At 48.1% G+C, this 13,036-nt stretch overlaps 2 non-coding genes across 2 annotated transcripts; both read left to right on the top strand.

The window, feature by feature from the left end:
• Nucleotides 1-152: 152 nt before the first annotated feature.
• TRNAE-CUC lies at nucleotides 153-224 on the top strand. The gene has a single exon. It is a non-coding gene; the product is annotated as a tRNA-Glu (tRNA).
• A 4,231-nt stretch (nucleotides 225-4,455) lies between these two features.
• On the top strand, nucleotides 4,456-4,537 carry TRNAL-AAG. Its single transcript has one exon. It is a non-coding gene; the product is annotated as a tRNA-Leu (tRNA).
• The last annotated feature ends 8,499 nt before the right edge of the window (nucleotides 4,538-13,036 follow it).

Genomic DNA, 13,036 nt, shown 5'->3' with positions numbered 1-13,036 from the left:
CCCCCTGCGGGTGGGGTTCACATAGTCATCCCCTCCCCCACCGCGCGCCCCCGCGCAGGTATAGACCCCGAGGTCGAGGTCGCACGGCGGCTCACAGGCCGGAGGCAGGTGCATCCAGCCTGTAGGGTTGTTCGGCGCCTCTCCTAGCACCTTCCCTGGTGGTCTAGTGGTTAGGATTCGGCGCTCTCACCGCCGCGGCCCGGGTTCGATTCCCGGTCAGGGAAAGCGACTTTTTCTGCCTGCGCCGGCCGGCAGGAGCAAGTACACTTGGCATTAAATTCTACAAGAACTAACTTTTCATTTTCATGTGAGGCATCTTTGCAACCCTCCACAAGTGTTGGTGTTGCACGTGCAAAATGACAACGTAACTTCGTGGTGTAAACAAAACGATGAGAGAACGCTCACCCGGCTGCACTGCCAGCGCCGCGCGGTTCCCAGAATCCCGCGGCCCCGACCCCACGGGAGGGCTCCGGAGCCGGGAAGTTCGGAGGGAAGCGGTCACCTGCGGGGCTCTTTGAACGAGCTGAGCACCTGGACCACGGGCAGGAGGCCGGGAGGGGCCTGGAAGTCACCAGGCGGGGGTGTCCCGCCACCCCCTCGAGCGCCCAGGACTGCGGCGGCTGATGCAAGCAGGGTCGCCCCGGACAAGCCTTCCTGGCAGGCCGTCCTGCCCTTCCCTGCCCCAGCCCCGGACACCCAGCCCCGCCGTGGCTCTGACCCCTGGGCGCCCTGTCCCTCTGGACGCCCTGTGGCCCCCTGGACGCCTCCCCCCCTACCCCCCCGCCCCCGGTACGCTCTGTCCCCCGCCGTGGCCCTTCCCCCCTGGACGCTCTGTCCCCCGCCGCGGCTCTGACCCCTGGATGGCCTGCTCCGCCGCGGCTCTGACTCTGGGACGCCCTGCCCTCCCCCGCCCCTCCCCCCGGACGCCCTGTGCCACCCTGGACGCCCCCCTCCCCCGGTACGCTCTGTCCCCCGCCGTGGCTCTGACGCCTGGACGCCCTGTGCACCCCGGACGCCCCCGCTCCCCCGTACGCTCTGTCCCCCGCCGCGGCCCTGCCCCCCGGGACGCCCTGTCCCCCTGGACGCCCTGTTCCCCGGGACGTCGGTGGCAACAGCTGCCCGAGGAACTGCCGGGACGGACGCACGAGGGGTCGCCGCGTCCCTGAACGCACACCTGGGGAAGCCGACGGTGAAGTCCCGTCTGTCCCGCTGCGGCACCAGTCTTCTTACTCGGCTTGTCTAGATCGCAGCCACGTTGTAGTGCTTGTTTCCTCCTCATTTCTCGAGTTCCATGCACCGTGACCTCTCTGCTGCCACACGAGGTCGTGGTGCCCCTGATCTCACTGTACCAACAGGTGGGGACACGATGTTTTAATGATCATGTTAAATGAAGCAGTTCTCTTTTTCTGATTAGTTTCACATTCCCGCCCCTTCCCCTCTATATAAAGTCATGAAATCCCCAAACCTCTGTGAGCTGGGGCAGTCCTTTGTCATCCTGCCAATACCTCCCTCAGTTAATAAAGTTTGACACATATGTAAGATTAAGTTGTCCAATAAGTTTGTCTACCATAGACCTGGGCACTATGCTTGGCACTGATTATATATACAAAACCAAAACCCACAGGTAGCAGTCTGGAGAGCAAACGGAACCTACTGTGCTAAGATACAGATTAGGGAAATTTTTTTCTCCATGGAGAAAAAGTAACAGCTTATAACAGGAGAAAAACCATATAGCTTTCAAAGAAGAGTCCCTTGTCCCTAATCTAATTAGCTTTATGTGGAAAAGTTAAAAAAAAAAAAAAGACATTAAGCACATTCAGGGCTCCCACCCAGACTGCTCCCTAAAAATAAATATAAAAAGAAATGAAGCAAAGATTGTTGCTACATATAGAGAAGACAAAATATGACAACGTGAAAAGATTGCTCAGGAAGCAATTACCTTCAGGCCTAGAGGGCTGATTTCCTGTGAAACATTAGGCAGAAAGACACAGAATAGCCTCGTATATACTGGAAGCTGACAAACTATACTTTTTTATTTCTAATTATATATATATATATGTTTTTTTAAATTTTACATCCAAGTTAGTTAGCATATAGCGCAATGATGATTTCAGGAGTAGAATGCAGTGACTCATCCCCTACATACAACACCCAATGCTCCTCCCAACAAGTGACCTCCTTAATGCCCTTTACTCATTTAGCCCACCCCTCACCCACAACCCCTCCAGCAACCCTCAGTTTGTTCTCTGTATTTAAGAGTCTCTTATGTTTTGTCCCCCTCCCTGCAAACTATCCTCTGTAGCTAGCAGTCAATACTTGCTGAATGACTGGGTAGCCTGTCGTTGTCCACTTGTTGATATAGTCTCTCTCAGCTTACTTCATCCTTCTGTTTTCCCCACTGAGTTCATCATGCAGGAATGCAAACACTAGAGAGAGAAATCAGTTTTTGGATGGATCAAGGTGAAGTTGGTGAAGCACTGAATCAATGAACATGTAGCAGGATGGTATTCTTGCTCTGTGTCTCTAAGCATTAAATATGGTCACAAAGTGGTGGGTCTGTACCAAGCTCTGGCCATCGCGTCAGGAGATCCAGAACGCATGGGAGTACACAGTCCTGATGGTGCAGAGGACACTGCTGTCGTGGCGAGGGATTCAGGGAGCACTGGGCAGGGAGCCCAGGTGAGGGCAGCAGACACCACAGGTGAGGAAGGGGGCTCGCAGCTTGGGATATATCGTGGGACTGGGGAAAGTGAGGCTTTAGCTCGGAGGGTGACTATGTTGCTTCTGCTTTCTTGATAATCTTTTTTCTTAGTCATTTTCCTGAAGAAGTTTTGCAGGTAATTACTACAGTATTGCAACTAAGGATGAGGACATACTAGTGAATCACTTTGTGACATACATTTGTTTGTTGAAGCCACACTAACACTTCATTGATCAATCACCCACCTGTCCTCCCTCTCCCACCTGCTTCCCGAGGGAAATCCTCAGCCTCTTTCCACAGTCACTGGCTGTTTCACGCGCCGCCTTCTCTCCATTCAAAGGAGGAAGGAAGAGGGACAAACATGACCCAGCCCCATCGATGGGATGGCACCCCCGCACCGGGTGGGGCTCTCTGGGCAAATTGTGACTCTGAGTTGTGATCCCCCGGTTGTTTACAAAATGGAAAGGAGACAGAGAACGCAAGGAGCGGGATGTGAACGTACATAACGCCACTGAGCTCTACCCTTATAAACGGTTAAAATGCTCAGTTGTGCGTGATGTGTTTTTAACCACAACTTAAAACAAGACAACCTGTGCCTGGCTGGGAGTATGGGGCTCCTGGGTCTGGCCGGAGAGGGTCCTGTCATCCGCAGTGTGAATATTCCGCCATCTGGAATATTCTATTCCTGTCCAGGTGGATACACGTTGTCAAGGACAGTAGGTGTGGGCGCTGTCGCACCTGGGAAGGCTGCTGGGACTCTGTCAGCAGGTTATCAGGCCAACATTTCCAAGGGGCGTTATTGCTGCACAAGTCAACCTCAGCGCCTTACACCTGCCTGGTCGTACCCGAGTCTACGCAGGTCTCTCTCAAGGATGACGGTCCAGCCAAACCCCGGTAAAATAACTAGTGTTTCCAGGGGTGCCCTGGGGCTCCTGTGGGGGAGGTGAAGTGTGCCCGCCACGCTTATTTGGGAGGTGCTCCAGCTTGACCCTGTAAGGCGCAGCTGGTGACCTCTGTAGGAGGCGGTGGCCGTGTGAACAGAGGAGAGCCGTGGATGCTGACCTCGGAGGATGGGGGGATGTGGCCACAACCAGGGTCCGGCAGCCACCAGGGGACTGGCGCCACCCTCTCCGCCAGCGCCTGCGCGCGGGGACACCACAGCTGTGCCTCCAGGACCGCGGGAGTACGCGCATCCCCTCCAGCGCATGTCCCGCGAGACCACGCGCGTTACGCGAGAGCACAAGCATCCCCGCGAGAGCACGCGCGTCAGCGGCTTCCGGCAGTGACGGGAGCCGCGGGAACGTGCGGTGAGTTCCAGGAACGAGTGTGGGAAATGGTACCAAAGGCTAGGCTTCCTTGGAATGTCCGCAAACACACTCCGTGAAAGTTTTGAAGATAAAAGGCAGATCAAACAGAAACTGCAGCTGCTAACTTTACTGCGACCTTATTTCTGACATAAAATGCCCTCAGCGTATTCTCACGTATGGACCAAACTGCCTTTGTCAAAGGTGCGGGTCGTGGCAGCCCCGCGCCTGCGCAGAGCAGACGCGGCGCAGTTTAGCAGCCGATCTGCTCTGTGACGACACAGAGACTGCTACGCCACCGCCGCCCGGCTCCTCAGGGACTGCCTGGTCCCCGCCCGCAGTGAGGGAGGCGGGCTGCCGGTGAGAGGGCGGAGGCCTAGCGAGGCGGAAGTCTCCAGCGGCTGTGTTCACGCCTCTAGGGGGCCGGGAGGGAGCGCTTGCGCCGGAAGTGGTAGCGTGGCCGAGCGGTCTAAGGCGCTGGATTAAGGCTCCAGTCTCTTCGGGGGCGTGGGTTCGAATCCCACCGCTGCCAGGGCTTCTTTTTCTTTCTTCACGCGCAGTGTGGACCGTTCCCACATCCTGAGTCAGGTCCCTTTTTCTCCTCCTTTGACTCGTGTTTACTCCGGATACAGCCGCGGCCCGGCCAGGAGGTGCTTTTGTTCTCGCGGTCCTCAGTACGAACGAAGGACCGTACGACAGACTCCGGCATCCCTTTGTACCTCGAGGCACATCCTCCGACGCCTGTGAAGGAATAAGATGTGTCCAGAATGGCCCCGGATCTTCCTGAGGCCCCGGCAGCGGCCTGTCTCGTGTCTGGAACCCTGTGCAGATCCGACAAGAGACCCCCCGCGGAGGGGGTACTGGTCCCATGACTGCGGACACACCCGCCAGCGCCAGGTGCGATCCAGCGACAGGTGTGTCCCAGCGCCGGGTGCCTCCCAGCTCCAGGTGCTCCCCAGCGCCAGGTGCCCCCTAGCGTCCGGTGCGTCCCAGCGTCGGGTACCGTCCAGCGTCGGGTGCTCCCTAGTGGCGAGTACCCTGCAGCCGCAGGTGCCCCCCAGCGTCAGGTACCCCCAGTGCCGGGTGCCCCCATCGCCGAGTGCCCCCCTGCGGCGGGTGCCATCCAGCGCCGAGTGCTACTTCTAGAGGCGATCCCCTCCCCTCTGCGTGGTTTTCTGCTTCTGCTCAGCTGCGCCGCACGTCGCCGCCGCTTGGGGGCTCCCTGCTCTGAGCAGATCTTATGCACACAGGCCTCTTTTTCATCTTCTAGTCCTTAGTGTGGAAGCTGTTTTCTCCTGGATGCCTTCCCTGGCCTCCCTCTGCCTCCTATCAGCTACAGGGTTAGTATTAGGGAGGGGATATGGAGAAGAGCTCAGAGAACCTCCGCCTCCACCATGAAGCTTAGAGTCCAGTGGGGTTCACAAGCATTACATAAGTTATTACGAAAATATGGTAACATGTCTACCTAAAAAGAGAGTTCGCATGTGGACTTTGAAATTCTGGATTTAGGACAACAGAGAAGTTAGAGAATAGCAGGGGCTCAGGCTGGATGGAAGGACACACACCACACTGTTCACCAGACTCTCCGTTTCTGCGTGCATTGTATCTGTACCGATTTCACTCCCCAGCAACCAATTCTCCGGTTTTCTGCAGACACCCATAAGGCCCACAAGACTGTACCCTGCTTTAGATGCCATTTGCAGGTCCCAGACCTCCCTTCTAGCTGACTGACCAGCTACAAATCAGGGGTTCCCGAGACTCCCTCCTCAGGTTTGATAATTTGCTCAAATGGCTCAGAACTCAGGCCCACATCTGACTTTCATTTACTGGTTTATTATAAACAACTATAAGTCAGAAACAGCCAAGTGGAAGAGATGCACAGGGCAAGGTGGGCACGGGGTGGGGGGATCCGGAGCTGCCCTGCCCTCACCAGGTGGGGCACTTCCCAGCACCTCCAGGCCTTCATCAGCTGGGAAGCGCTCCTAATTCTGTCATTTAGGAGTTTTTATGAAGGTTTCATCATGTAGGGATGATGGATTATAATCCCTAGCCCCTCTCCCCTCCCAGAAAGCTTGGGGATGGGGGTTGGGGCTGAAAGTTCTAGGCTTCTAACTATGGCTTGGTCTTTCTAGCGACTAGTCCCATTCTGAAACCTACCAACACGGCCATGTTAGAACAAAAGAGGCTCCTGGCACCCAGGAAATTCCAAGGGACTTAGGAGCTATGTCAGGAAATGGGGACAAAGACCAACTATATATTTCTTATTATCCCCCAGAGCAGTAACTGCCCTTTCTCCTGGACTGTCTTTCAAGGATACTCATATAAAGAACGGCCTGGGAAGATAGAGATAGTGTCTCCATCTGGTGCAAAGGATAGACGTTCATACTGAGCTCCCTGTGCTCAGGGTGGCTACCCATTGTGTGTGCAGGCATCCATCTCAGCCCATCTGAGTCACCCCTGTGGGAGCTGGTGCTTGAGGAATCTGTAGAGGCTGAGAGCCTGGCTCTTGCTGTTACGGTGAGAAATAAAATGTCCTTTGCCTCTGTAGGGTGGTAGAATAATTCTTTGCCATAAGAATTATTTTGAGCTAAAGGCACTTACAAATACAGCTGCAAGAAGGGTGTTCTGACCCTCTCTTTTTTCTTCTGGAAAGGAGATAAAACCCGTATGTGGAAGATGTCCACCTTATATCCCAACACAAAAGTAGCATTCTTATCATGGAGGGCAGGAGGCTGAAGTTGGGAGAATTCTGCACAGACCTCCTTAAAATAATTTTTCCTTTAGCCTCACCTATTTTAGTTTCCTTTCCACAATTGCTTCTCCGTTCAACCTAATGTAAAGGCATTTCAGTTTTGCCACTGGTTTGATATTCGTTTCCTTAGGAGGGTTCATGTGTTGTGTAAAACTTACATGAGGTCAGTTTGTGTGTTTTTGTCTTGTTCCTGCCCTCTGTCGGGCCAGGTCAGGGTCCTGAGAGAGTGGAGGTAGAGTTTTGCCCAGCTTACATCTCTTACATCTCTTGTGCTCCGCCAGCACCCTTGATGCTCCGACAGGCTAATCTGTGTCTTTATCAGACTTGATAGATGCATGTTGTCAACCGGCAGAGAAAAGAGAAATTAGTGCTTTCACTTTTACATGTTAGTGTTTAGATTGTAGCACATAAGTACAAGCTGCAGTTCGCATCCAGGGATTACAGTTCTGCAAAAGGACCCAGATGTGAGGAGTACATCAGGGGTCAGCCAAACAGTCATCATCCTCCTATTGCTGTTTCCATCCTTGTCCTCTTAAACACTGGTCTTTTCTTCCTGCTTTGGAATTTGTGCACCTATCCCACAGCTGATTTCTGTCTTCCTTCCTCTCTGTACTGTGCACTTTCTCCTACTGAAACAGGTATGAAATGATGATGCCATTGATGAGATATCTGATATTTGCCATCTCGTGCAATTTGATCATGCTGGATTTGTTAGTTACCTTATGTTTTCACGTGATTCGTTTCCTGCCACCATTGGATATTTCCCCCTAATTCTTCAAAATAACAGTGACACTCCTAAATACTCTTTCCCAAGTAGCCAATGCATCAGTTATTATTTTTCCCTGGAGATCTTTCTCTCAGTCTTCTCTGCCTCGCCGATCTGGATCGGCTGCTGCCGGGGTCAGTGGTTTGCCTTGGCTGCTTCCTTTTGCAAGTTTGCTTTTTGGATATTTATTTATTTGATTGATTGATTTATTTTATTGATTTGTTTGGGTGGAGTGTATGATAAAATAAGCATGTGAGGTAAAGTTTTTGAGACCTTTCCTGTCTTTAAGATACCTATTTTACCTCCTAGTGGGTTAATCCTTTGAGTATAGAAACTGAAGTTAAAAACATGTTCCATTAGGATTTTGAAGGCATTGCTCTATTGTCTGTCATCTTCAAGTGCTATTCTTGTTTATTCCCCAGCTAATCTATTTTCTTCTCCTTTGTATTTGACTTTTTTTTTTTTCCTGCCTGAAAACTCTGGAAGTCTTTCTTTTATGCACAGGATTTTGTGATTTCTCATTGGTGTGTTTGGTGTAGATGTTTTGCCGTTCATTGAATTGTGTGCTAGGCAGGGCTTTCTCTCTAGGAGCTAATTTTCTTACGTGATTATGTTGATAATTTCCTGTCTGTTTTTATTGTTCTTTTGGAACTTCTACTAACTGGGATCCCCAGACTGCTCCTCTAGGTTTTTTTGCTTTCTTTTTATTATATTTTATACATTAGAAAAGATATCCAAGTATAAAAATTTTGAAGTGCAATATTAAAATGAGCACTTTTGAACTTGTCACTCAAAATCTAGAATTGTACCATCCAACACAGTATCAACTGGCCACCTATGGCTACGGAGCACTTCAAATGTGGCTAGTGTGACTGAGGAACTGAATTTTTAATTCTAACTATTTAAAAGTTAAATTAAAAAGACAATTCTGCATTCTGTTATTGGAAAACTTTTAAGTATGTTCGGGACAACTTGGCTTTGTGAATTTATTTCTCAACTGTAAGTTTTAGGAATGCGAGCACAGATCTGGCACATTGTCTCTGTCGGACCGGCCCGGGCTAGAACATTACTAAGATGTTCACACCAACTATGAACCTCTCTCTTACCCTATCACTGATTCCTTTTGTCACTGACTCCTTATCATTCCTTTACTTAAACAAATAATCTACACTTATGAATAGATCACTAATCAGAGTATTATTTTGTTTTCTATGTTTTTGAACCTTGTGAAAATGGTACCAAACTGCATGTTGTCTTATGGGACTTGCCTTTCCTGTTCGACAAGAACGTCCGCTCTCTACCCATGTTCGTGGGCACGTTCACCTCTGTGACATACTCATCATTTAAATCTTGCAACGTTTGTTTTCCTACTTACTGTTGGTGAACACTGGGTTGCTCCCGGGGTTTTGCTACTATGAGCAGATGTGCTGTGAAGATCCTTGCACGTGGCTCTCGGTGCGTATGTGCAGGACCTAGGACCATTCCTAGGAATGGAACCACAGAGTTGTAGGGCATGGTTCAGCTTTACAGGAGAGCCTGCTTGTTTCCCAGTGTGCCTGCATCAGTTTTCAGCACGGCCAGTGAGTACCACAACTCCGCGTCCTTGCCAAAACTTGGTCAGGTCCGTTTTATCTTTCTCAACCTAGCGGAGTCTCACAGCCGTCACTGTGCTCAGAGTCCCTGGTTACGAGACTGTACACCCTTTGTGTGTGGTCATCATGTTTCCTGTGAAATACTTCTTCGTGCCTTCTGCCTGTTTTGAGGTTGTCTTTTGCTTATTGATTTAAAGGAGTTTTTATATAAGGTCAAACCATATTAAACTGCCACTATTCAACCTGTAAATATGGCAGTTCATGTGACTAACCCTAAAATATTTTGGATGACAATTATTTGCCCAAGTATGTGAGTTCAAAATGTTTTTTCAATTCATGAGAAAATTGTACTTTCCTTTTCTTTATGGTGAATTTGATGAAAGAAATTCATTTTAATCTAGTCGAATTTATCAGAAATTTTTCTTTAAAAGTAACCTTTTTGGTGTCTTGTTTGAGAAATCTTTTCTTGACCTGAGGGTATACAAATATTATCCAAAATTTACTTGTAAAAGGATAAAAATTTGTCTTTCATAAGGCAAATTCTTGGCTAAGAATTACATTGCAATATAAATTATAGAATCAGTTTGCCATTTTCCACAAAAATGCACTCTTGGGATTTTTATTTAGGTTGCAGTGAATGTGTTGGTCAATTTTGGGAACTGACATTTTAATAACACCGAGTCTTCCAATGCATGAACAAGTATAGTCTTGGCCAAGAACAGTCAAATCAGTCTTGAAGAAAAAGAAATAGGACTTCGTCTACCAGATGAAAAGATATTATAAAGCTGTGGTAATTAACCAGTTTGGCATTGGTGTAAGGATAGGCAGTCGACCAATGGAACAGAAGGGGAGGGTAAGACTTCCAGACCCTAACCCTCCCAAACCCCTCTTCAGCGTGACTGTGTCTTCCTAGAATTCTGCTAGGGTCCTGCCACCTGCTTGAAAGATCCTTTGCTGACTCTCAGTCCCACAGTGAGAAACCCTGCTTCCTGGCTTGAACTCCAGGAATCTTTTGAGGTTTCTTGAAGATTTAAAAATAAACTTCGTGAGAAAACACTAAAGAAATTTCAGGTATTTTGTCTGGTGGAAAAAGAAGTGTTTGATTTGTCTTGAAAATTTTCAAAGAGTATCTTGTGAGAAGTGGGTTAATATTGCTCTGTAATGATCCCAGGGCATCGAACTGCACCCACACGTAGAAGCTACAGAAAGAGGGGGTGCCTGGGAGTAGGCTCAGTTGACTGAACATCTGACTCTTGATTTTCACTTAGGTCATGATCCCAGGGTTGTGGGATTGAGCCCCATGTCAATGTGGAACCTGCTTAAGATTCTCACTCTCTCTAAAAAAAAAAAAAAAAAAAAAGAAGCTACAGAAAGACATTTCTGTACATGGGTGATTTTAAATCTGAAACCTGTATCTTACTCCTTTTGAAAAATGAGTGAAGTGGGCATTCTCTACTTCCTTTGTGAAGGTCAAGTGAAACAATCTCGTCATATCAATGTTTAGTGTGAAATTTTTCTCAGATTTTGCATTTAGAATGTAATTAGGTTAAAAAACTATTACCTGGTGAGTTTTTAAGTAAATTATAACTAGATCAATAACTCTAGTTTTGGTAACTCCTCAGAATTAGTTACAAGAATCTTAGGGTTTTAACACTAACATGTTTTGTTATTCACCTATGCTGCTCACCTTTGAATTCCTTCCACATCATTCAGGCCAAGCCTACTACCTTATGGCAGACCTCTTTTAAATGTACAGACTTTTCCCAAAGGTAAAATATCTGAACTTTCTTCAGTGTTTCTTCACTATATTCATTTTAATGCTCAGGAAACACCAGGAGATTCCTGGAGTTTCAGCCAGTAATGGGAGCTTCTCACTGCAGGACTGAGAGTCTTTCCAGCAGGTGTCAGGATCGTAGTGGAATTCTAGGAAAACATAGTCATGTTGAAGATGGATGGGTGAGGGTGGGTCTAGAAGGCTTCTATTTGGGCTCATCAATACAGAGTCCTCTGAATTCTCACAACAGATTGTCAGGCTGGCCATGCCCTGTGGTTAACTGGTGTCTGAAACGTAGCTCTCCAGTCAACAACACAAAACGTCCACGCTCGAGGACGGTCCAGAACTTAAACGGGATTTGTCCTGTTGCCAGATTCTGTTAAAACTCATTGGGGAAGGGAGATGAAGGATTGCCCTGTCAGGTTCTCAAGTTGGGCTGAGGACCTTGAGCCCCAAATCCCAATATACACCGTAGCGTGTGGGTGCAGAAATAAATGTTATGAACATGTATATGCATTTTCCAAGAGCAGGTACCTGCTGTGAAAAACAAAACCTCAGATTTTCCAGGAAAGCATGATATTTTGCCATCGAGCATTAGAGTACAACATGTGTGCACATGTGGGGGAGCGTGCTGCTGGTATTTGTTGACCATCAAACAAACGGTCCTCAGACTCAAAAAATTATTGGAAAACCACTGCCAGTGCTCCAGACATACCATGAATTCTGTCCTTACTTAGGTCATGTTTTCTCACCCAGAAGCCACGTATCCAGAATTTTCTCCTCCATAGAGACAATGTCATTGAGTTATGTCTTTAATGTTTTCATCTTGGCTTTCACTAATAAACTATGTAAGAAATGGCCACATAAATAAAAAGAATTTTTTTTTGTAGAAACTGAGCCTAAGGAACAATGTTTCAATCCATCCTTTTTAAAGATAAACCATATTGTTACTAGAAAATTGCATCTCGGGGCGCCTGGGTAGCGCAGTCGGTTAAGCGTCCGACTTCAGCCAGGTTACGATCTCGCGGTCCGGGAGTTCGAGCCCCGCGTCGGGCTCCGGGCTGATGGCTCGGAGCCTGGAGCCTGTTTCCGATTCTGTGTCTCCCTCTCTCTCTGCCCCTCCCCTGTTCATGCTCTGTCTCTCTCTGTCCCAAAAATAAATAAACGTTGAAAAAAAAAATTAAAAAAAAAAAAAGAAAAAAAAAAGAAAATTGCATCTCTTGGACACTTTGTCCTTCAGTATTAGATAACCTGTAACCATTTCCCAAAACGTTTTCTGTGATACAGGAGCCCACTAAGATGCTTCAAACAGGACTGTGGTCAGTTTTGGAAAGCAATTTTTTTATTGTTCTTTCAAGGTTTAGAAAAGATATTAGCATATCATAAAGTGAGAAGTCTTTAATTAAAAAAGCCACCCCTAGCCAGCCTTTCCTAAAGTCATTCTTTTAAAAAACTTAGGGGCGCCTGGGTGGCTCAGTCACCTAGGTGTCAGACTCTTGGTTTCGGCTCAGGTCATGATCTCACGGTTTCATGGGTTCGAGCCCCACATTGGGCTCTGTGCTGACAGTGCAGAGCCTGCTTGGGATTATGTCTCCCTCGCTCCCTGTCCCTCCCCCACTCACGCTGTCTCTCTCAAAAATACACTTGAAAAACTTTAACGTGTAAAACACCTTTGAGAAATGTTGGATAGCCCATTGCTCATCTTGTCCCCTCCCCCCGCCCACCCCAGGAGCTGAGGAACTTAGAACTACATTTAATTCTCAGTTATGGTCATTATGCTAATTATGTTGACACGAGCATCTTCTAGGATTTTCAGTCTCTGACAGCCTTATTCACCGTGGGTCTTAATTCTGTTTGTAGAAAGTACTTGTGACATTTGAAGGGTAAAAGTATAAAGAGATACTGAAAAATGTGAAAAAATAGCCACAAATTTCTAAGACACTTGAAAGAGCATTTCATCCATCACAAATAAATATAGCAAATCTTTAAGAAATGAACACGCTGACATCTTGATGTATTTATAGGAAAGTGAGATGGGCTTTGTGCTCTCTCCCATGTAAACTGTTACTTGAGCAGTGCATCCTGCTTACGTCTGATTTCTAAATCTGCCTTCCTTTCCCATCCTGACCCCACATGGGAAGTACCAT

Source organism: Lynx canadensis, chromosome B2 (assembly GCF_007474595.2).
Source record: "Lynx canadensis isolate LIC74 chromosome B2, mLynCan4.pri.v2, whole genome shotgun sequence".
Taxonomy (NCBI): Eukaryota; Metazoa; Chordata; class Mammalia; order Carnivora; family Felidae; genus Lynx; species Lynx canadensis.
Note: the sequence above shows the minus strand (reverse complement) of the source record. Positions and strands in the feature narration are given on the sequence as shown.